General features: G+C 40.9%; 1 protein-coding gene across 10 annotated transcripts in view; it reads right to left on the bottom strand.

Moving 5' to 3' along the window:
* The window catches only part of ATP8A2 (ATPase phospholipid transporting 8A2), a 325,405-nt gene that overhangs the window by 56,310 nt on the left and 244,993 nt on the right, over nucleotides 1-24,102 (bottom strand). The window lies entirely within an intron of this gene.

The following is a 24,102-nucleotide window of genomic DNA, read 5'->3' as shown; positions in this document are numbered from 1 at the left end:
GAGTCTCCAGATATCTATCAGATTATAGTTTTTCACCATTGAGAAAAAAGTTTTTGGTAATTTTCCTTCTTTACTCATACCATCTCTAAGCCTATCCATCTCCAATGAAACCACCGCATTCATATCTCCCATTACAATGATTTTCTGATCCATATATTCAAATAACATTTCTTCCAATTTCTTATAAAAATCAGTCTTATTTCCATTAGGTGCATAGATCCCGACTATTATCAAATTTTCGCCTTGCCATTTAATCCTAACTGCTATAATTCTTCCTTCTTCGTCTTTAAAAATTTGCTGCGTTTCGATTTTATTTTGAATGTATAGAACTACTCCTCTTTTTTTCTCTTTATCTGATGATATGAATTCGTTCCCTAATCTCTTATTAATCAAAATTTTCTTATGTTTCTTCGCCACATGTGTCTCTTGTAAGCATATGATGTCCAATTTTTTCTTTTTTAAAATTTGTTCAATTTTATTCCGTTTTTTTTTCTCATTTATGCCGTTAATATTCCAACTCCACAACTTTAGTGCCATTTTGATTTCAATTAAATAAAATTTATTTGTCTTTCCAGTCTTTTATAATTCCGCCGATTCTTCTTCCTCTTCTCTTTCTTCCTCCTCTTCCTCTTCCGTCTTATCTTCTTTCTCTTCTTCCAATTCATCCTTAGCACTTGCGCCTCTTCCTGGACCTTTAACTTCTTCCAATGTCTCTTCCTCTGTTTTAAGTTCTTTGTACCTCCTCAAAAATTTCCCTGTTTCTTCTGGACTCGTCAATCTTCGTTTTTTGGTTTTATAGAAAAAGGAGATTCCCTCCGGAAATTCCCACCTAAATTCAATATTATTCTTCTTCAGAATCTGTACCAATGGTTTATATGGGTCTCTTCGTATCAATATTCTTATTGGTATATGTTTAAAGATGATGATAAAGATTTTTTTATCCATTTTGAAAACCTCTTGAATTTGAGCATAATGTAGCCAATCTCGCACCTTATTTTTTAGTTTATCCTGGCTCTGCAACTTCCAATTGTCTCCAATTTTTTCAGTTAGTTCCCAATATTTCGGCCAGTAGGCCTCCATATTGGGTCTTTTTCGGGCCTTGGCCTCCACTGGTGATAACCACCTCGGAGTTTTACTCTCTAGTAAGTCTTTATATTTCATCCAGACTGCAAAAATTGCTTTTCTGACAATGTGGCTTTTAAACAATTTATGTGCTTTAACCTTGTCGTACCATAAGTATGCGTGCCAACCAAAAGCATTATTAAAACCTTCCAGATCTAGGACATCAGTGTTTTCCAACAAGAACCAATCTTTCAACCAGCAGAAGGCTGCAGCTTCATAGTACAACCTCAGGTCCGGCAGGGCAAACCCCCCTCTTTCTTTTGAATCTGTTAATATTTTGAACTTTATTCGGGGCTTTTTGCCCTGCCAGATAAATCTAGATATATCCTTCTGCCATTTTCCAAAGCAATCCACTCTGTCCACGATCTGTAAGGTTTGAAACAAAAATAACATTTTCGGCAACACATTCATTTTTATAGCTGCGATTCTTCCCAACAAGGAAAGTTTCAATCTTGACCAAATTTCTAAATCCTTTTTAACTTCCAACCAACATTTCTCATAATTATCCTTAAATAAATTCAAATTTTTGGAGGACAAATAGATCCCAAGGTATTTCACTTTTTTAACCACATTCAGCTCTGTTTCTCTCTGAAACCCCTCTATTTCTGTAATTGTTAAATTTTTGGTCAGAACCTTAGTTTTTTGTTTATTCAACCTAAATCCCGCCACCCGACCAAATTCAGATATAAGTTCAAGAACTTTTTTTGTACTGGATTCTGGCTCCTGCAGTGTCAAAACTAGGTCATCTGCAAAAGCTTTCAGTTTATATTGTTTCACTCCGACCTCTATCCCTTGTACCAACCGGTCCTCTCTGATCATATTCAGTAGCACCTCCAGGACTGAAATAAATAACAGAGGGGATAGAGGGCACCCTTGTCGTGTCCCTTTTTCAATTTTAAATTCCTCCGTCACCACATTGTTCACTATTAATTTAGCTTTTTGTTCTGAATAGATTGCATGTAATCCATTCTCAAACCCCCGTCCTACTCCCATCCCTTCCAAGTTCTTCTTCATAAACATCCAAGATATATTGTCAAAAGCTTTCTCCGCATCAATAAAAATTAACACCGCCCTTGTGTTCCTGTTAGTCTGCAAAAGTTCTAAAATGTCAATGATGTTTCTAGTGTTCTCATATAAATGTCTACCAGGGAGAAAGCCTGCTTGGTCTTTATGAATTACTTCATTTAAAACTTTTTTAAGTCTATTTGCCAAAATGTCTGCAAATATTTTGTAATCCACATTTAGGAGTGAGATAGGACGGTAGTTTTTAAGCTGAGTCTTTTCAGATTCTGACTTAGGTATCAATGTGATGAAGGCTTCTTTCCACGTTTCTGGTGCCCTCTTCCCATCCATGATCTGGTTGCATACCTCCAACAAAGGTTGTATCAAATAATCCTTCAGAACCTTATAATATTTGGAGGTAAGCCCATCCGGGCCTGGAGATTTGCCTAGTTGCATGTTCTGAATGGCACCTTCAATTTCCTGTGAGGTTATTGTAGAGTTCAAGATTGATCTTTTATCTTGAGTTATTTTTGATAGTCCATTTATCTTTAAAAATTGATCTATCTCTGATTCTTTCTGGGGCCCCTGTGCATACAGTTCTTTGAAGTATCTGTGGAAACACTTCCTAATTTCTTCTGGTTTCTGTACTATCCTTCCATCAATCTCTAGATTTGTTATCGTATTTAGCTTTTGTCTTTTTTTCAGCTGCCAAGCTAGCAGCTTTCCACATTTATTTGCTGATTCAAAGGATCTTTGCTTCATCTGTTTTATTTTCCATTCAATCTCCTGATTGATCAATTTTGAGTATTCTGCTTGGTGGAATTTAATTTCTCTCAGCACCTCCTTGGACTTTGGTTTGGTTCTCAGTTTTTTCTCTCCTTGGTGTATTTTCTCCAGTATTTTGTCCTTCTTTCCTTTCCAGAGTTTTTTCTTAATTATATTCTGTTGTATCAGAAACCCTCTCATAACAGCTTTGCTTGCATCCCAAATCGTTCTTTTTTCAACTGTAGTATTCAGATTTATCTCAAAATAATCCTTTAATGTTTTTTGGGCCTTTTTCACAATCTCTTGATCTCTTAGTAGTGTGTCATTCATTCTCCATCTGAAGGAACCGGGTTGAGTTAATCTAAGTTCTATTTTCAAGGCGTTGTGGTCGGAGCATGTTTTTGGGCAGATTTCCACCTTTTTAGTCTTAGGTGCCAGCCCCCTGGAAGTCCAGATTTGGTCGATCCTTGACCAGGACAGGTGGGCCTCAGAGAAAAAAGTTCCTTCTTTACCTAGGGGGTTCTTTGTCCTCCATATGTCGATCAAATCCAGATTGTCAGTCAATTCGAAAAAAGTTTTAGGCAGTCTGCCGTCTGATGTTAAGTTCTGGTTGTAAGACTTATCCATATGTGTAGACACCACTCCATTCATATCTCCCATCATTATGATGTTAGCATAATCCAGATAGTCCAGCAGCGTCTCATGCAGCTTCTTGAAAAATTCTAATTTCCCGTCATTTGGGGCATAAATTCCTAATATCAATATTTTTTCTCCTTGGGTTTGAATTTCAATTGCCAAAATTCTTCCTTGTTCATCCTTAAATAAAAATTTAGGTGTCAGGCTCTCCTTGGCATAAATCACCACTCCTCTTTTCTTTACTTTGTCAGACGAAATAAATTCTTGGCCTAGTCTTTTATTAACCAAAACCTTCCTGTGGAGCCTGGTCACATGGGTTTCTTGTAAGCAAATAATGTCCAATTGTTCTTTCTTCAATATGTGAAATAACCTCCTTCTTTTCTCCGGGGAATTTCCGCCATTTATATTCCAACTGAGTAGCCGCAGAGACATCCTGAACTATTCTGCCACACCTAGAGCGGTGTGTCTTCTTTCTCCTCTGGTTCCGAAGGTGCAGGTGTTGCTCCACCTGGGTTGAGTATAGGCCAATTAGCTGCTGCTTCTTTTTGGAGATCTTCTCCGTGGTCGTGCAGGAACTTTTGTAGGTCCTCTGGTGATCTTATTTTAACCTTCTTCTGTTTGTAAGTAAATGATAGCCCTTGTGGGAACTCCCACCTATAAGGAATTGTGTTGAGTCTCAGCAACTTAGCCAATTCTGAATAGGTGGCTCTCAAGTCCAATAACTGTTTAGGAATATCTCGGTAAATTTCCACCCTTTTCTCTTGTATCACAATTGAGTTTTTGAAATGTAGGCCTAGTATTTTGTCTCTCTCTTCCCTTGATCTCAAAGCTATTAAGCAGTCTCTGGACCTGTCTTTTCTTACTAATCTTCCCAACCGAAAAGCCGATACAATTTTGAAATCACTTTCTTCTTTTAAGTCCCAGAACTTTGTAAACTCTGTTGTCAAAAGTCCAATCAGATCTTCTTGTTCAATTTCTGGGACTGCCCTTAGCCTGAGGTTGGTCTCGCGATTTTTCAATTCCACCAACGAGAGATAGGTTTGTTGGTCCCCTATCTGTTTATGGAGAGGCTTGACTTCCGCTTTAACTTCCTCGACTTCTTTTTTAGCTGATGTTGCAATTTGAGCGGCTTCCCCTGCCAGTTTACGATTCTCTTCTGTTGCTCCTTGCAATTTTTCAATTGCTAGGTTATGTTGGGAAACCTGATCTGTCAATTTCTGGATCGAGGATGTTGCTTGATCAATTTTTATTGATTGGTTATCAATTTTTTGATTTATTGCTGACAATTGTTCCAAAACTTGTTTCAGTATTCCCTCAGCTCCTCCTGCTGCCATATCTTCCTCTTCAGATCTTTCAGGCTTTTCGGTTTCTACTTTTTGTGTCGCAAGCACAGCTGGAACTGATAATCTACGTCCCTGAGTTAAAGTTGTTTGCAAAAGCTGTGCTTGCTTTTTTGCTTTCTCTTTCTCCTTAGCTTCTTTAGCTTTGGCTGCTCTTGTCTTTCCTGTGCCACTCATCAGTCAATGTTCAAGGTCAAATGTTGTAGTCCCATGGGAAAGGCAAGCCCAAAATTAAAAACAGTCTATTGAGAGAAGATAAACAGAAAAACTTTTCCCAGGCCTCTATATTCCCAATGTCCTCTAGGGGGAGTGCCACCAAAGTTTTAGTAAGAAGAAGATAACTTTTCCGCCATTAAAGTCCCTTTGTTCCAACTTTAAAAACAATTTTAAAGGCAAATTAGTTCCAGCACACTAAGAAAAAAGTCCTGCAGGGCACTTTTAAACATGTAACAAAGTTCCAGCAAGGTGCCTGCAATTGTATCCACTTCAGCTAAGTAAGCTCAAAATTACACTCTCCAGTTACAAAAGTATCTGGAAGTTTGCAACAGTTCCGCAGTTTAAACAACTTTACCCGGCCACCCGGGAATTTGGGGTTAGAATCTTCCCTTGCCCCTTGGGGGACCGCTCCAGGTCAAATTTATGCTGTATTTATTCTTTAAAAGGAAAATTCAAGTGTGCACGAAAGTCCCAGTTTAAAGCTTTAAAGCTTCCCTGTTCACAGCGCTTTCCGCTCTTTAGACCGTCTGCTTTGATCTTGAAGGCAGTGCCGGAAGACGGACTTCCTCTTTCTCGTCTCCCGTTTTTAGCCAAATTTTCCAAATTAATTTGTAGGATCTTGGGTCCTTACTCACGGGTTTGATGTTTCAGCCCGATGTTTCTTGGAAGAAAGGTCAGCGCTCATCCGTGACAGCCGCGCGGCTTCGCCTCCGCAGAAAGAGCGATGAACCCACAGCACCGCTCCCCCTCCTTCACTCCGGAGCCCCTTACGGGGTTCCTTTTGTGATTTCGGGGTCGCTCCAGGTGCCCGCCGGGTCCCACGGCCACGGACTCACTCTGCCCGTGGTTTATCTTGATGGGTTGCCGCTGCGCCGTCGCGAACAACCCTTTTCTGCGGTGCCCCTCTTCAGAGCTCGAAGAGGTCCGCCATCACGGTTTCGCGCCGCCTCCGGAAGTCCCTCTTTCACGCTTTCTAATGGTTCTTCCGTTGTAATTACCAAATCGTCTGCAAAGGCCTTAACTTTGTATTCATTCTGACCAACTGTTATCCCTTTTATTAATTTATTTTGTCTTATTGAACTCAGGAAAACCTCCAGGACCATTATAAATAGTAGCGGAGAGAGTGGGCATCCCTGTCTAGTACCTTTTGTTATTTTTATGTCTTCTGTGGTTACATTATTTATAATTAACTTTGCTTTCTGCTCTGTATAAATTGCCTTTATTCCATTACAGAACTCAGTTCCCACATCCATAAACTCTAAGTTTTGCAACATGAAATCCCAAGCGATATTATCGAAGGCCTTTTCTGCGTCAACGAACATTAACATAGCTTGTTTTTCATTCCTGGCAGACAGATATTCCAAAATATTTATTACACTCCTTATATTATCTTTCAACTGCCTGCCTGGAAGAAAACCCGCTTGATCTTTATGAATAATTTCTTGCAATATTTTTTTCAATCTATTCGCTAAAATCCCTGCGAATATTTTATAGTCTACGTTGAGTAGTGAAATAGGCCTATAATTTTTAACTTGTAATAAATCTGAGTCCTGTTTGGGAATCAACGTAATATATGCTTCTTTCCAAGTCTCTGGGATGTCTCTTTCCTTTAAGATATTATTCATAACTTCTTTTAATGGTAGCATTAGTACCTCTCTCATTTCTTTATAGTACCCTGCTGTAAAGCCATCTGGACCTGGTGCTTTCCCTCTCTTCAATTCCTTTATGACTTCTTTTAACTCCTCCTCTCCTATTGGGGCATTCAGTTGGTCTTTCTTTTCTGTCGGGATCTTTTGCACCTTTTTTTCTTTCAAAAAACGCTCTATTTTCCTCATATTATTTCTTTTTCTGTTTTTGTATAATTGTCTATAGTAGTCCGTGAATCCTTTCCTGATTTCCTTCGGATTATCCACTTCCTCTCCATTTATTATGATTTTATTAATCGTATTTTGCTCTTTCCTTTTCTTAATTTGCCACGCAAGCCATTTGCCAGATTTATTTGCATATTCAAAGTTCTTTTGTCTTAGTCTTTTAATATTCAATTCTATTTCTTTGTTTATAATCATTGCAAACTGTGATTGTAAAACCTTAATCTCCTGTCTTATTTTTATGTTGTTTGGTTTTTTAATGAGTTTTTGTTCATTGTCCATTATTTGTTTTAAGATTTCTTTTTTCCTTTTTTCTCTATTCTTATTCTTCAATGCGTTCTGTTGAATAAAAAAACCTCTTAGCACTGCCTTGCTTGCGTCCCAGACTACGCTCATCTTCGTTCCTTTGTTGCAATTATCCACAAAATAATCCGTTAACTTCTTTCGTGCTTTTTCAACAGTTTTTTGATCATCTAAAAGGTAGTCGTTAATTCTCCATCTAAAGGTTCTTTCCTCAAATCCTTTCAATTCCATTTTTATTGGATTGTGGTCCGAAATTACTCTTGGTTGTATCTCAATTTGAAGAATTCTTGGAGTCAAGTCGTTCGAGACCCATATTTGATCTATTCTTGACAACGACTGATTTGGTTCCGAAAAATAGGTGAACTGTTTGTCCAATGGGTGTCTGAGTCTCCAGATATCTATCAGATTATAGTTTTTCACCATTGAGAAAAAAGTTTTTGGTAATTTTCCTTCTTTACTCATACCATCTCTAAGCCTATCCATCTCCAATGAAACCACCGCATTCATATCTCCCATTACAATGATTTTCTGATCCATATATTCAAATAACATTTCTTCCAATTTCTTATAAAAATCAGTCTTATTTCCATTAGGTGCATAGATCCCGACTATTATCAAATTTTCGCCTTGCCATTTAATCCTAACTGCTATAATTCTTCCTTCTTCGTCTTTAAAAATTTGCTGCGTTTCGATTTTATTTTGAATGTATAGAACTACTCCTCTTTTTTTCTCTTTATCTGATGATATGAATTCGTTCCCTAATCTCTTATTAATCAAAATTTTCTTATGTTTCTTCGCCACATGTGTCTCTTGTAAGCATATGATGTCCAATTTTTTCTTTTTTAAAATTTGTTCAATTTTATTCCGTTTTTTTTTCTCATTTATGCCGTTAATATTCCAACTCCACAACTTTAGTGCCATTTTGATTTCAATTAAATAAAATTTATTTGTCTTTCCAGTCTTTTATAATTCCGCCGATTCTTCTTCCTCTTCTCTTTCTTCCTCCTCTTCCTCTTCCGTCTTATCTTCTTTCTCTTCTTCCAATTCATCCTTAGCACTTGCGCCTCTTCCTGGACCTTTAACTTCTTCCAATGTCTCTTCCTCTGTTTTAAGTTCTTTGTACCTCCTCAAAAATTTCCCTGTTTCTTCTGGACTCGTCAATCTTCGTTTTTTGGTTTTATAGAAAAAGGAGATTCCCTCCGGAAATTCCCACCTAAATTCAATATTATTCTTCTTCAGAATCTGTACCAATGGTTTATATGGGTCTCTTCGTTTCAATATTCTTATTGGTATATCTTTAAAGATGATGATGTAGCTTCCGTCTATATACAGTCTTTTCTCTCTGTTCTTCTGTAGAACCAGATTCCTCATCTCTCTATCCTTAAAGGTAATTAGACAGTCCCCTGGAAATTTCTTTGTTTTAGGTGTTTTTACCCTCATTCTGAAGGCATTTTGGACTGTCTTAGCAACCTCTTCTGTTGGTAGCTCTAACCATTGGGCTAACTCAGAGACCAATCTTTCTTTAATATTCTCATTCTGCATCTCCGGAACAGCTCTTAACCTCAAATTAACCTCCCGTTGTCTAAGTTCATTCATCGCAATCAAATCTTTAATTTCTTCTTGGGATTTGTTTAGTTCCATCACCTCCACTCTGATTCTCTCTTCTTCCCGCTTCACTTCCTTCATTTCTTGTTTCGTCTTCTTATATCCTTCCTCCAATGTGTGTGTTCTCTTAGAAACATCTCTTATTTGCCCTTTCAGTTCATTAACTGTCTCATCAATTTTTTTGTCCATTTTTCCAATCTTATTGTCCACAGATTCTAATTTTGATTCTAAGTTTTTTTCACTTTGTTTTATTTCCGCAAACATTTTTAAGATCTCTGCTTTGAACTCTGTTTCTTGTTTAGACCCTTTCCTCTCTGCTGGCGTCCCCCCGTCACCTCCCTTCTTTGCTGCATGTGACATTTTCACTTATATATTTCACTCACTTAGTACACCTTATATCAGATATCGACCTTAACAATCCAAACTTCAATAAGCTAAATATGCCAGGAAACTTTAATTATTAATTGGAGCCAACCCCCGGAAACTTTCGAAGCTGGATTAGAATCTACCGCACTTCAGAACGCCTGTCCTCTCTGGAAAGACTGGATGTGACCTCTGTTATTTGTCTTCCTTTTCCTTCAAACGCATAAACATAATTTGGATCTAGCCTAATTGGTGGCAAGAAGATAAAAAACCCATCAGAGAACTCTGTTTGCAATATAATGGTCGTAACCCTTCCCCTCCTCGGTGGAATAGCCTAATTGGTGGCAAGAAGATTAATTTGGGTTTTGCAGGATTTCTTTTTCTTTTATCAATATGTTTACTATTTGTTCACTATCTGCTTACTAATTTGTTCTCTACTTGGTATGCAAGAAGATCAAACCTATCCATTCTTAAGGAAATCAGCCCCGAATGCTCACTGGAAGGACAGATCCTGAAGCTGAGGCGCCAATACTTTGGCCACCTCATGAGAAGAGAAGACTCCCTGGAAAAGACCCTGATGTTGGTAAAGGTTGAGGGCACAAGGAGAAGGGACGACAGAGGACAAGATGGTTGGACAGTGTTCTCGAAGCTACCAGCATGAGTTTGACGAAACTGCGGGAGGCAGTGGAAGACAGGAGTGCCTGGCGTGCTCTGGTCCATGGGGTCACGAAGAGTCGGACACGACTAAATGACTAAACAACAACAACAATACACAGGCAAAAGCAGAACTGAATGTTATTTGTAATAACCTATCCCCAGTTGTGTTATTTTTTAAAGCTAGGCAGTTCTTTTCTGCAGGCCTGACCTTAGTGAACATTAAAGTGAAGACTTCATAAGACCTGCTTGGAGATCCAAGAACAATTTTGGCTTGTGTTCTGCCAGCTTCCCCCAACAGCTGGCTCAATGCAGAAACCTGTAATATCCTGGCCTGCCGAGATTAGATCTTTGTTATAAATGAGGCTGCAAGCACCATTTCCCAAGGGGACACACGGCATGCCTGTTTGCATGATCAAACTGCAGCGAGGAGGAAGGGATTTCCCATGCTTGTATACGCTTTCCATATATATCTGCTAATAGTGGCTCTCTCTGGAGCTTTGCTTGAATTGGGGAATTAGCTTTCCCAATTGTCCACTATGCATTTTCAATCAGTGAATATTTAAAAAAACGTCCAGGTTTTGCATTTTGAGGAAAAGTCGGCTGAGAATAATTAACCTGAAGTAGAGCACTGCTGCAAATGTGAGCAGCAGATAGGTCTTGCACCTTAGCTTTTATTAAAAAAAACAACTATGCACACAGGGAACTTAAAATAATATTTAATGTGCAGCATATGCACAAGTATTACTGTATTTAATGGGGCTCACTACCAAATAAGTGTGCAGCAGAACTGTATAACCCTTGAAGAAGTGGGTTAATGATTCAGTATTTCTAAGCCATTTACTGTAACTCTGAGGATTTGTTAAGGGGACTGATAGAAAATTGCACCACAGAACTGTGTTTCAATTCCAGAATGGAAGGCCTTTAGGGGGAAGAATATGTTGGTAGCTAAACCTTTACTAATAGTGGCAAAGATGCTACTTGCCCAAAATGGGAAAAGCCAAATAATTCAATAAAACAATAGAACATTAGCACAGAATACCTTTTGGTTCCAGTAGTAGATCAGCTTATTTATTTTAGATGTTTATGGGACGTTAGGATGAACCTGGGAAATTGCCTTATCCTGAGTGTGGCCACTGCCCCATCAAGCTCAGTTTTGTTTTTCTTACCTTGGTGCCCTCTAGATGTACTGGACTTCACAGTTTCCGACTGCAACAGCCAGTGTGGTGAATGGCAGGAGTTGTAACCCAAAACATCTGGAGGGCACCAGATTGGGGAAGGCTGGTCTACATTTAAGTGACTGTGGCTCTCTGGGGACTCGGGGGGGGGGTTCTTTCTCCCGCCCTACCTAGAAAGGCCTGGGAATGAACTTGGGGCCTTCTGAACAGCAGCTCCACCTTTCAGCCATGGCATCCCATTACTTCTTACAGAAACGGCAAACCTTTAAAGTGTTATTGGAACAGAGTTAAACATTGTGAGAAAGAATGCTAAGACTGTAACATATATTGCTGCTACTGTAATGCAGCATTATTGATTATTATTATTCTGTAGCGATATGAAGATGATTACACTGTGATGATGATGATGTCTGTTTGCAAAAGTTTTTATTGCAATTATCCAATGCAATATAAAGACCTTTATCAAAACCTGGAGGGAAAATGCCCATACAGTTAAGTGAATAGGAGTCTGTGCAACTGGCTGCTGCAAGAGTGATTAGCGTTCTCTTATGTAAGCTGCCAAACTACCAACCCAATCCTTTCCCCCTCTTTTGTCATCCTATGGATAAGCCCAAAACCGCTTTCAGCGCATTTCCTCTCCGTTAAACTCAAATTAGTCCCCTTCTGCTGGACTCCTACTGGGAAGCCTTGGTACATCACAGGAGCCTAGCTGAGAAAAGCTCTTTTCAGCCTAGCAAAATCAACTTCTGGTACCTGCTACTCTGACAAGGCCTGCGCCATTACTTATTACATAATAAGCCCTTGCTGTTGAGGGTCAATTATTCCATTGACTGGGCATTACAATAATTCCTGGTAATTAAAAGAGGTACTTATGTGAATCTGGATGCATATTGAAAGAAACATTAGTCCTTTTGTTATCTTGGCAACTCCATTGTTCCTAGCCAAGCCTCGCCAATTAGCATCTACTGCCAATCCCTGTCAGCTGAGGATTTGGGAGAAGTGAAAAGAGGGTCAAGCTCGGATGCTAATTTAGATACAATTGTGACAGTGCAGTTTAGAGGGAATTGCTCCAAAGGCGCCATCAGGGTTTAATGAAGCAAACAGCCTGGGTCCCCCTGACCCTGCAGAGTTAATTAAAAGAGACTGCTTTATGTTGTTGTGCCAAAAAAAAAGAGGGGGGAGGATTAGAGAGTGGCATCATGAGGTCCTTCCCCAATCCCACTCCCCCCCTCCAAAAAGTAAGCACTTTTAAAAGGACATATAATCATCCTTTTAATCTGCTCATTAAACAAGTCTCTCATGCAGACTTAACCCAAATTAGCACTTTCCAAATGGCCAAAATTTGACACAAAGCAGATGGTTCAAATGACTCCACAGGTCAGGCTTCAAATGGGTTTCTATTATTAATATTATTGGCTCAACGGGTGCAGAGATATTAATACTCTGGTATGTCAGCGGCAATGCTCCTTTGATGATGGCTTCATTAAAAAAAAAAACAACCACGCACACGCACACAAATTTGTAAGGAATTTGTGCTGCTAATATCAGGTTCGCTAAGCTCTGGAGTGCAATCACACACGCTTAACATCAGTGGGCAAAATTTAGAGTATGGTCAAGTTCCTGTAGCGCCAACTGGTGACCAAAAAGTGCTGCAAGGACCTTCTAACTCTAAATCCCTGCTATTGAAGAGGAAACTATTATACTTAAAACCAATGATGACAGATACTAATCTGAACACTTCCCCGCCCCCTCCGGCAACAATTAACCCCCCCATGGCTAGGATCCAAAGAGCTGCTTAGTCTCTTGAAAGGGGCTTGGGCTACCCCAGATGAATTTAAAAAACATCTCTTTTCTTTGAACAACTGGCCCACCATCACAATCTGCTGTTGAAACTGCTCTTTGTCTTTTTTTTTAATACAGCAATGGGGAGGAAAAGTAATCTCAGCCCCTCTGACCCAGGCATTAGAGTTTGGTTTCTTACTTTATTTATAAATTTATATCCTGCCTATTTTCTACTCGGACTCACACATCCTTCCCTATCCTACAATGCTAAACTAAGGAACTTGCTCCCACCAACTTGGATGGCTTTAAAAGAGGATTGGACAAATTCATTCGAGGGACGTGGCTATCAATGGCTATTAATTCCTAAGCTCTGCCTCCATGGTCAGAGGCAGCAAGGCTTCTGAATACCAGTTCTTGGAAACGGTAGAAGGGGAGCATGCTGTTTTGCTTGGGTCTTGCTTGTGGGTTTCCAATAATAATAATAATAATAATAATAATAATAATAATAATAATAATACATTTATTTATACCCTGCTTTTTGAACCAGGCTCAGGGCGGCTAACAACAAATTTAAAACACTTAATTATAAAAGCAGCATAAAATACAGTATAAAAACATGAATAACAATAACATTCAAAATTCAATTTAGGGGAAATAAGCATTAGATAATCCCCAGGGCTAGCTGGCTGAATTAGTCCTACTTAGGCCAGCGAGGAGGCCAGGGGAGAATTAGCTGTGGGGTCTCAGAGCGGGTGATCTTCATAAAAGAGGATGGGGAGGGAAGAGAAGGGAAGGGAAATAAAAGATCAGGCTGAATTCAAATTAAAGGCCAGGCGGAATAGCTCTGTCTTACAGTCCCGACGGAAGGAGGTTAAATCCTGCAGGGCCCTAGTCTCATGGGACAGAGCATTCCACCAGGTCGGAGCCATCACTGAAAAGTCCCTGGCCCTGGTGGAGAATAGTCTGACTTCCTTAGGGCCCGGGACCTCTAAACTATGGTTATTCATGGACCTTAAGGTCCTCTGCGGGGCATACCAGGAGAGGCAGTCCTGTAGATACGCAGGCATCTGTTTGTCCACTGTGAGAACATCTGGACTAGATGAGTGACTGGCCTGATCCAGCAGGCTCTTCTTATGCCCATCCACAAGCAAGAGGCATTATCAGAGTTCAAAGACACATTCCAGCCAGCCAAGATTCTGAGCCAGCTTTCTAGCACGGGGTTCACTATTGCTTACTTGAAGGGAGAGGGGGTGAGGGTCAGCACCGTTCAAACTGCAGGATTGGCTCCGCCACTAAGCACCCAGCTGCCTCTTCCTTCTCCCTGCCCATAAGCATAAGTGAGCCACCAGCTGGGAACCAAAGCATAACGGCCCTGACCCATGTAGGAATCCACTTCCGGTGGCTATCCATGGAAAAAAGAGAACAGTTATAAAACAATAGTCAACTAAGCCCAAACCATAAAGCAATATATTAGCATAAAAACTAAGACAGCGATAACATTTACGAATTAGCCACCAGAATTAAACACCAACATATCGGAAAGAGGAAATATTCAGCCAAAGGCCTTTTAAAAACAGCCAATTCTTTGCCAGCTAACTCAGAGCAGGCACAACTTGCTTGGCAAGGCATTCCATAAGATGGATGGCACTGGAAAGAAAAAATCTCAAACCAGAGTCACCCACAATACTTTGTTGCTGACTTGGTCTGAAGGCATGTGAGGCTACCGCCTTAATGAAGCTAAACTGGTCTTAGCCTGGGCAGGGTCTGGATGGGAGATCCCCTGGGAATCACATGCTGGATACCCTGGGTTTCATGCCAGAAAAAAATATGTAAATGTAATAAACTAAACTAAACTAAACTGTAGTTGTTGAATTAACCAGTCTATTTCCCCAGCTGCTGTGCTTCTTGTCTGCCCACCGCCTCCCTGTTGCCACAATGCTATGCATGTGTAGATGTAAAAAAATGGTCGCTATATATAGAAAATATGGCTGCATCTACAGTAGCCTTATGCAAAAACAAAGTGCTTATTGGGTTGCGGTTACTGTCCTCCGCTGGCTTCGATATTGTTATTGTAGTTGACGGTCTATTCTAAAAGTGTTTTATGAGAGTTGACTTGCGGTTTAAAGACGTTGTAATAAACATAAAATAAGTAAAAAGCTGAGTGGGTCAAAGCATAACAGCCTTAAGCATAGAAGTTGCTCCTAGTAACAGCCATTCGGTTAGAAAGCACTGGTGTTTATGGGCCAAACCCAGAGTTTATGTGCTTCTTTAGTCAGTCCTCCTCATTGGGCCACTCTCTAAAGTAGGGGTGAAAAACAATTTTCCACCCAGGGGCCACATTTCCCCATGAGCAGGGGCACATTTGAGTGGGGCAAGATGGAAAGCTAGGTGCAGCAACAGGTGTGACTTTCCTTTCTATAGTATGTGACATTCTAGCCAAGTCTATACACACCCACACACCAGGCAGGCATCTTCATGTTCTCTTTCTGGTGCCTAGTTAAAACATTTTGCTGTAGGCAAGCCAACCCAGAGACTCACACATTTTAATCTCTTTCATTGTTCATTTTAACTATTTTTAAATGTTTTAAACTGTTCCCTCCCCTCAATTCATAATTTCTGTTATTTACTGCAAACCGAGTTCTGCTACAACCAAGTGGCATATCCACTTTGTTAAATAAAACCAACAAATAAATTCTACCAATTATTCCACTGCTCATGTAGATCAGACCTCTTGATATGCCCAAGGCGTCACTGATGCGATTCTCCCTCCGACGTTTCATTCCTTCTGGAATTTGGATGGAGGTTTGCTTGGCCACTTGTCTGATTCTCCAGTGAGGCATCCATTTCCTTTACCCAGCTGCACCTTCCTCCCATGGTGTCCAGTCACAGGGCATGAGTGCCACTGCTTCACCCCATTGGCAGTGGCAGGTTGTTTATATCTGCCCCTGTTGCCAAACCAATGTTCTCCCTCCCCACCACTCTGCTGCTTCCCAGGGCTGGCAAACGGCAGTGCCACTGCAGTGCCACATCTGCAGCTCCTACGTTCAGAAGTACTGCATCCCGTGTAGGTTTGCCGCGAATATCACACAGTGATGTGGAGTTAGCTAAGCACATCAATAAGTGGCGCTATGTTGGACTACTCAAGAAAGGGAATAGGACTCAGTTGTTGGTTCACCTCATCATGGAGACTGGGCTCTCTTAACTTTAGGAATGGATCAGAATTTCCAAGTTCCTTTGTTTGGTCTAGACAAGAACAATGGAGACCTCATTTATACATCTGCTTGCCTTGTCCAGGCAAGCGATCCTTTCTTTGTCGCTGCTGTTCACAATGGAGGATACAGGCCACACTAAATGGACTGGAAATTCCTTCTAATGGAAAGTCTATTTTGCTTTGGCGAAGCAAGCTATGACCATTGAAATGTCTGTGTGTTTTATTTAGGTTTGCTGGCTTGAACAATGAGGCATGACAATTGCCTGTCAGTTCTCCTGAGGCCTGTACCAAGTGAAGCCTAAACTTGCCATTCAGCAACTGCACCAGCCGAGGGATGTCTGGAATTTGTTGTGTGTGCACTCGCCTCTAAAAGGGAACAGCTGTCGTGAAAGGGTGTTACAAGACACCTCTAAGGGCATGGATGACTTCAGTTACACCCTTATCTGCAACTTGATATGATCAGCTTTTGTTGCTACACAGTTTCTAACTGCAGGAATAAAATATGCGCAACCATAATACTTGGGTTAGCGAGGTGATATCTTGTAAAGGCTTCAGCCTTTTACATAAAATACTTAACGCTTATTAATGGAGTTTTACAGACAAAAAGAGTTCAATAGGAAAAGCAATGTCCACCAGTTCACCTACAGAAAATCATGCACCAGCCTCACATCATATCTGCCAATAATTCCACAGCAGGGATGGAGAACATTTTTCAGCCCATAGAGCAGATTCCCTCATTGGAAACCCACATGCCAGCGGTGGGAAGAGCCAAGAGCAAAAATGGTTAGAGCAACAGATGTAATTAGACCTTTTTTGTACAGCAGACTACATACCCTCTGGCCCACGCTCTCTAAGACCATGAAAAGAGTTGGCTGGATCAGGACAGAGCCCATGTAGCCCAGCATCCTGTTCCCACAGTGGCCAACCAGAAGCCTATTGGTGGCATGCAAGAGGACCTGAGCACAACTAGTGACCCCAGATCCCCAGAAACACATCCCCACCCGCATCCAATGATGTATCCAGCTGATTTAAGAAGCACAAAGGAGCCCTGCACTGCAGTGCATGCACAACAACATCTGCAGCTGCCATGAGCTGTACATGTGGAAGACTGCGGTTTCATTATACTGAAATTGATTTTTTTTTTACTCGATTATTACCTTCTCAAAGCCTTTAGGATGGAGTAGGTTATACATGTAAGCAAATAAGTACAAAGAACTAAGATTTATTTCCAGCCACCACTCCATCTCCAAAAACCGAACTGGTGCTGTAATCCCCCTGGGCTCATTCACTGGGACCCTTCTTGTTATCTTTGTTCTTCCTGTTCTCTGATCCTTCAGTGCACTCTTCAATAAAAAATATTGCTTTCTTTGATTTGGGCAGTATTCTATCACTCTGTTGATGTTTCCTGGTATTATATTTCTAGTTTCTTTCTTTGGCTTGCAGAGCTGGAGCTGGCAGACATTTTCAGACATATTTGTACGAAAGACCTCAATATCCTTTCTAGTCATTTAAATTTATGGCTGTTCCATTTAAGAGATGTTCTCTGTTTCACGTGGTCACCACTAGACTCACCGTTTGACATCTGTTTGCATTAAACTGCACTTCCCATTTAATTACCAGGTCTCTTAAAGACCCAAAATCCTCCTGAATTTAGTTGCCTATAAAGTCTGAAGTATTTGCTATTACATCGGCTCAGTTTCGGTACCCGCTTACACAAGCTCACATGCGATATTCTCATCAATTCATGTATATACATATGATTAAAGAGAGCTGCCCCCTGGAGTACACCGCTGGTGAACTATGTAGAACAAAATTAATTACTCTCTTGATTCATTCACGATATCTTGTCTAGAGCTCAATTTCAAGTCAACTCAGTATACTCATTCTGTGCATTTATGAATCACTGACATAATTCGGTATCAGAGCTCTAAATATCTGCACAGCAATGATCATAGCAGAAGACGGAAACAAGCCCCCAGTTGCAAAAGAGACAGAACAAATTCTGTAAAATAATCACTTTTCTTTTCTTTTTTTTAAACCTCACATGGCTACAGAGGAACATTAGAATATTCATAGGCCATTTCCAATATTCATAGACCACCTCTTACCTCTCAACCATATCTACCCCTACTGTTCAGCCCTGGACACTGAGGTCCAGTTCCAAGGTCCTTCTGGCAGTACTTTCACTGTGAAAAGTGAAGTTATAGGGAACCAAACAGAGGGCCTTCTCAGTAGTGGCACCCACCCTGTGGAATGCCCTCCCATCAGATGTCAAGGAGCTAAACAATTATACGACTTTTCAAAGACATCTGAAGGCAGCCTTGTATCAGAAAGTTTTTAATGTCTGATGTTTCACTGTTTCTCTGTATTCCGTTGGAAGCTGCCCAGAGTGGATGGGGCAACCCAGTCAGTTAGGCAGGGTATAAACAATAATTTGTTGCTGTTATTCTTTTAGCTGTAGATGCCAGGGATTGGATATGGGATCTTCTGCGGGGGGAAACACGCTCCCTGCTACTGATCTGTAGTGTATTCTTGCAAAGCATTCTGTGTGCAATATGAACAGAAGAGCAGGATATGAAGTTACAGGAACAGCAATAATAATTTTAACAATGCTATATTCTTTCCAGAAGCCAGTCAGATGGTCTGGGAAGTTTATAAACAGAATATGATAGCGATAACTATTTCCTATCAATTGTCCTCAGTGCCTTGTAATCAGAAGTAAAAATAAATCTAACTCCCAGAACTGTGCACTGTAAACGTAAATATACTTACTAATCACACACACAATTTTCTTATTTACAGTCACGAAATGCAAGTGTCCTGATTGCAGTATCTGGAACTTATTTAGCAGAGAAAGTACAGATCCTCTGCCAATGAAGTCCAGAGAGATATGCATTATCATTCTTATCTGCAATGGCAGTAACTGAAAAGAAGTCTCTATTTTTGCCAAGGAAGACAGCCCATTAAGCATGTAATGTTTGGAAAAACCTTGATTCCAGTTTCAGAGTTTAGGGGAAATATCTGGTTCAAACAATACCTTTCAAGCTGCCTATTCCCCGCTCCTTCCCCTTCCTTAAGTCAAAAAGCAACCTAAAGGAACAGTTTCAAATGGAAGATGTGAACTATGGTTTAAGAATTCAGGTTATCCAATTTTTTTTCTGCCTTACTTGTCCTGATTTTGATTATTTGTGCCACTCTTTTTCTTTTAGCAATTCCTCCTCCCCCGTTTTCTAAATCAGACGCTTTAGAGGTAGAAAGGGAAACGGATTTAAAGATCAAAATTCAACAATCCTGGCCACACACTTCCAATTTGCCATGGGACTCAATTATTTTTATTGCAAGCCCCCTCCCTTCCTTTTTTTTCTAACACAAGCGAGGAATTATTTTCCTTGGCATCCCAATAATTACTTCTAGCAATTTTGAAAATGTTGAAGCGGTTGTTCCCCCGAGGGAGTGCTTGTTAACCCTTTCACTGACACACTTAATGATAATGACAGTCGCACAGATTCCTAAGGGCTAGGAGTCAAGGGAACAAAGGCCAACCCTTCTCCTTATCAAACAAGGGGCTCAGTCCAGGCAGCCACGATTTTGGGGTGGAATTCAATCACGGATTGGCAAGTTCAGGTTGCACAGTCCCTGCTGACTGCGCAACACATCTGCTCTTGAGCAACAAATCTGCTCCCCCCAAAAACCCCTGGACTTTCCTTGATGTATGGGATCCAGAGAGTTGGCACATCCTGCCTCCGCCTGTCTCTGCCGCTGCCCATCTGGTCTGTTGCCCACAGCTGGTTTCCCACAAGAGGTGGTTCCCTGTTGATTTTTGCAGGCAGCTTCTCCACCTGCCTTTCATCCAAGATGTCTGGAGTGGAGGTGAGGCTGCTTCCTTTTGTGCGTGCTAGCCTAGCCCTACCTAGAGATGCTGGGGATAAATGAATATTTGTTTTCATTTTATCTGTGACTGTGTTATTGAAATTATTTGATGTCGCTGACCTACCTTTGTTTTAGGTTGATTTGTTATCATATCATAATTTTAATATATATCGTGTGCTGCCCTGGGACCTTTGGGAAAAAGGTGTGGTACGTATATGTCAAATAAAGAATGACTGCTGCCACCCATCCTCCCCAAAGGCACTCTGGAAACAACAACATCACAGATATTTTTCTGCAGGTCAATTGCAGCCCTCCAAAACTACAGCAAAACAGCCACACACACACCCCATTCTCCAGTTTTAGGAATGGTTTGAACTGGGGCCCATCCTTAAAAGAAACAACAAAAACTATTTATTTAAGAACCACTAAAATCAGCAGATAAAACTATATTTAAAATACAAGCAGGCAAGAGAAATACAGGCATGTGTGAATTAGTCTTTTCCTTCGTTTTAATTCATGGATTTAATTATTTCATACATTCATTCCTACATAATTCATATATCTACACAGTATCTATCTATCTATCTATCTATCTATCTATCTATCTATCTAGGAGTTCCAAACTGTGGTCCATGGACCACCGGTGGTCTGGGAACTTCATTCAGGTGGTCCACAATATGCCAGCATTAAATACTCTCTCCTATATCTATAGATATTGTTCCCTTTATTTCTTGCATTGCATTTTATTATATTGCTATTTGAATTCTAGGGAATGCAAATTGTCATACAACACAATAAAATAATATGAAATAAGAGCAGAAATAAAAATACAATTAAATATCATGCAGCATCTAGAAACATCACTTTACAATTGCTACAATGGGCAGAAAAATCATTAAGTGAAAAATCAATACCCTTAGTAATTTTCAAGTGATCCATTGGGTGGGGGGCAGAGTTTGGGAAATACTAATGCTGAAACTGGAATTCCAATTTATATGTGATTGAAATACTCTTCCTTCAAACTACTGCATTCCGATTTTAATTCACTACCATTTGTACTTGATTTCGCTGCTTCCTTCTTATGCATGCTTTTGATTATTTATTTTACAAAACCCTACACTGGAGAGGATTAAGTAAAATACATGCGCATAGCATGTGCGTATAGTTCAGAATCAATTTGATAAGTCTTGGCTTTTAGACAGGATGTTATTTGTATTTCTTCCCATTTTTCTTGTTGTTTTGGAAGCACATGACGCCCTAGACATTTACGGGAGTCTCTGGAAAGTTAGATAACAAGGTATGTGCTGTGGAGCCGAAAGGGTTAACAGCTGTGAAATCAATAGGCCTGTGTCCTTTTACAATATAGCATTTAAATCCTTTCATTCTCAGCTCTTTGCATTTATATAGGGGATATTTATAACAAGAATCTTCAGATGACTTTAATTATAGTTTGCCTGGAGTTACAACACACAGAAATAAGGCCCTGAGATTTAAAATAGAAATAATCATAGAAGCACGATTATTTCTAAGTACATTTGAAAAGTAGTCTCAGGCTTTTCAAATTAATAAAAAAGGAGGATGAAACTAACCATATGATCCTCCCCATGTGCAAATAGAAACATACATCTCCCCCTGCCCCAGTGCCTTACATGGAACTCTTTAGGTAAGATTTTCTTGCAAAAGACTTATTGCAAAGGTAATAACCAAAAACCAATAACCTCCTCAGACACAGGGAACCCTGAAGGCTGGAATAACAAGTTGCAGCTGGGCTCTGGTGACCAGGCTACATGGGCTCCTAGTTCAGAGTAGGGGAACCCACCAGCTGGTGGGCTTCAATAGGTCTGTCAGGGTTCTTCAATTGGTCTTTGAGCCCATTTCAGCCAAGCCATGCCCACCTGCTCTACAACTGACGTCATATATGATGTCCGGGGCAGGTGAAAACCTGGCTCAGTCTGAAGGGGTTTGCTGACAACTATGGACAGTGTCTGCAAACCCCTGCACAAGCCAGTGCTTTGAAAGGGGTTTCCCCAGACAACAACCAACTGACTGTTGGGTCTTCAGAAGTCCTTCGCAAACCCCTGGAGAGTGCTTTGAAAGGGGCTTAGCAGGGCCAACAATCAGTTGTCAGGTCTTGCACCACGCTTGGAAAGGGCTTCTCAAGAGGACCTTGCGGGGAGCTCCGCAATGTGCCTGCCAGATCTAGGTCTCCATCTGTCCTAAGTGAAGACTGTTGCTGGAAGAACACAGATCCTTAGCTCTGGGCGACCCAGCTGCTTGGTTCCACTCCCACCCTGACTGACCTTGTGCTGCAGACCACTACTAACACTGTGCTCTTGAATCCTGCCTGCTCCACTGTGTTTGCCAGTGGGCTTGCTTCGTGAACCTGTTACAGACCCACAGACCTGGACAGGGCACTCCAAACAATAAGCAGGCCAACATGATAGAGAAAGCCAATTCCTCATCTAGCACCACCTTGCCTCAGTAGGCAGAAGTACCCAAAGAAGGCCTCTGGAATGGATCACACGGCTGTTCCCATTTGCTGTATCCAAACTAGTGCTAAGCAACTCATTCTGTAAGTGAAAGGATTTACATTTAGGAAACTGAACCTCCTCCGCTCCCCACAACACAACTCCTTAAATCTGTTCTGGGTTTCGCCCCAGTCTCCAAACAGATTTGAGGAGGGTGGGAGGGGCGTGGGAGGGATAGGAGAGGGGAACGTTGCAATGTATGTGTGTGTAAATAATTGCTCTGATGGAACCAGCTGTTTGGATACTGCCCTAGATCTGTATTGCATTCAGATGGAGTACATTCCTATCAAATGAAGACAGTGGGCATTCTGTCCTACTGTCTCTGCTTTTCTTGCTTCCGTTTTCCATCTCTGTGGGGGGTTTTTTTTTTGCACTCTCTGTAAAAGAGAGCTTTGTAAGAATGCATAGCAAGAGGTAAGGATATATTTATCGGGCTACAACTCCCATCAGCCCCAGCCAGTGTGGCCAATGGGCAGGAAAGATGGGAATTGTAGTCCATAACTTCTGGAGAGCACCATGCTGGCTATCCTGGCTGCACAGAAAGCACCTTCTCCTGCACCAAATTTTAGCACCTTGCCTGTAACATGCACGATCCCAGCCACACAACGCAGACAAGAAGTACACAGGGGTAGCCAGTGGAATGGCAGTAAGAGGATTAGTCCATAAATAAAGATAGGAAAGAAATGCTTAGTCTGAGAAAAACACTCAACCACAAAGGTTTGCAATGTCTGGATGCAAAGTCAGCTTATGAATAAAAAGTAAAAATCTACCACCACCACCCATAGATTTTTTATTTTTATTTTTGGCTGTTGTGGTTTACTAAGGGTCACAATAAGCGTCTGGACATTCCTGAGAAGTTACAGATGTGTACAGATGCATACTGGAGGCCTCTTAGTTTTGAAAATGACCAAGAACTGTATGCCACTTCGAAAAGCAGCTCATTTAATACTGCTATTTTTTCTGGAGGGGGGGGGGACATACAAGTGCCTCAGCCCTAGTGGGCAGTTGTTTAAAAATGATGGGATTATAACAGCAGCTGGCGGCATTCCATTCCAGGAAAGCTCAAGGCATTATTCAGCCTTGAGTTCCCCTTCCATGGCTGGACCCATTCGACGCATAATCTCTTTTATGGAGTCTTAACCCTTTTGATGTAGTTTTCCCTCCGTGGCACGCACACATTGCTTGACAGTGAATTATACGGGCAAACCCTTTACAAGAGTGTTGGTCACGCAGGCCATGACACTTGTGTTAACGCACTACTGATTACTGTACTAACGAGTATCAACTTGGGGGGGGGGAAGGGGAGTAGTGCAAGTATAACTCACTAGATCCTTCCCTTCTGCTGTGTTTACAGAGACCTGCATGTAACATGGATTTTTCAAACTGTGTTCCAGGGAATCTGAGGTTTCTTTGGAGCCTTCTCAGGGATTCCTCAATGAGAAGATTAGTAATGGTGGACAAGCTCCCCTGCAAGGCGACTTGCCCACCACTGTGGATATTCCGCCACCCTCATTCACCCAGGACAATGGTGGCATCAAAGAAGTTGGGCTGGGATGGAGGAGAAATTCAATTCAGATCATATTTTAAGGTACCTAAGTCATACTTCCCAAAACAATGCACAGGCTGAAGCAGAGCCATCCATTGAAATCTGCACATATC

The sequence above is a fragment of the Podarcis filfolensis genome (genome assembly GCF_964270895.1).
Source record: "Podarcis filfolensis genome assembly, chromosome: 4".
In the NCBI taxonomy this organism is placed as follows: domain Eukaryota; kingdom Metazoa; phylum Chordata; class Lepidosauria; order Squamata; family Lacertidae; genus Podarcis; species Podarcis filfolensis.
The sequence above is the reverse complement of the archived record's forward strand: the minus strand, read 5'-3'. Positions and strand labels throughout refer to the sequence as shown.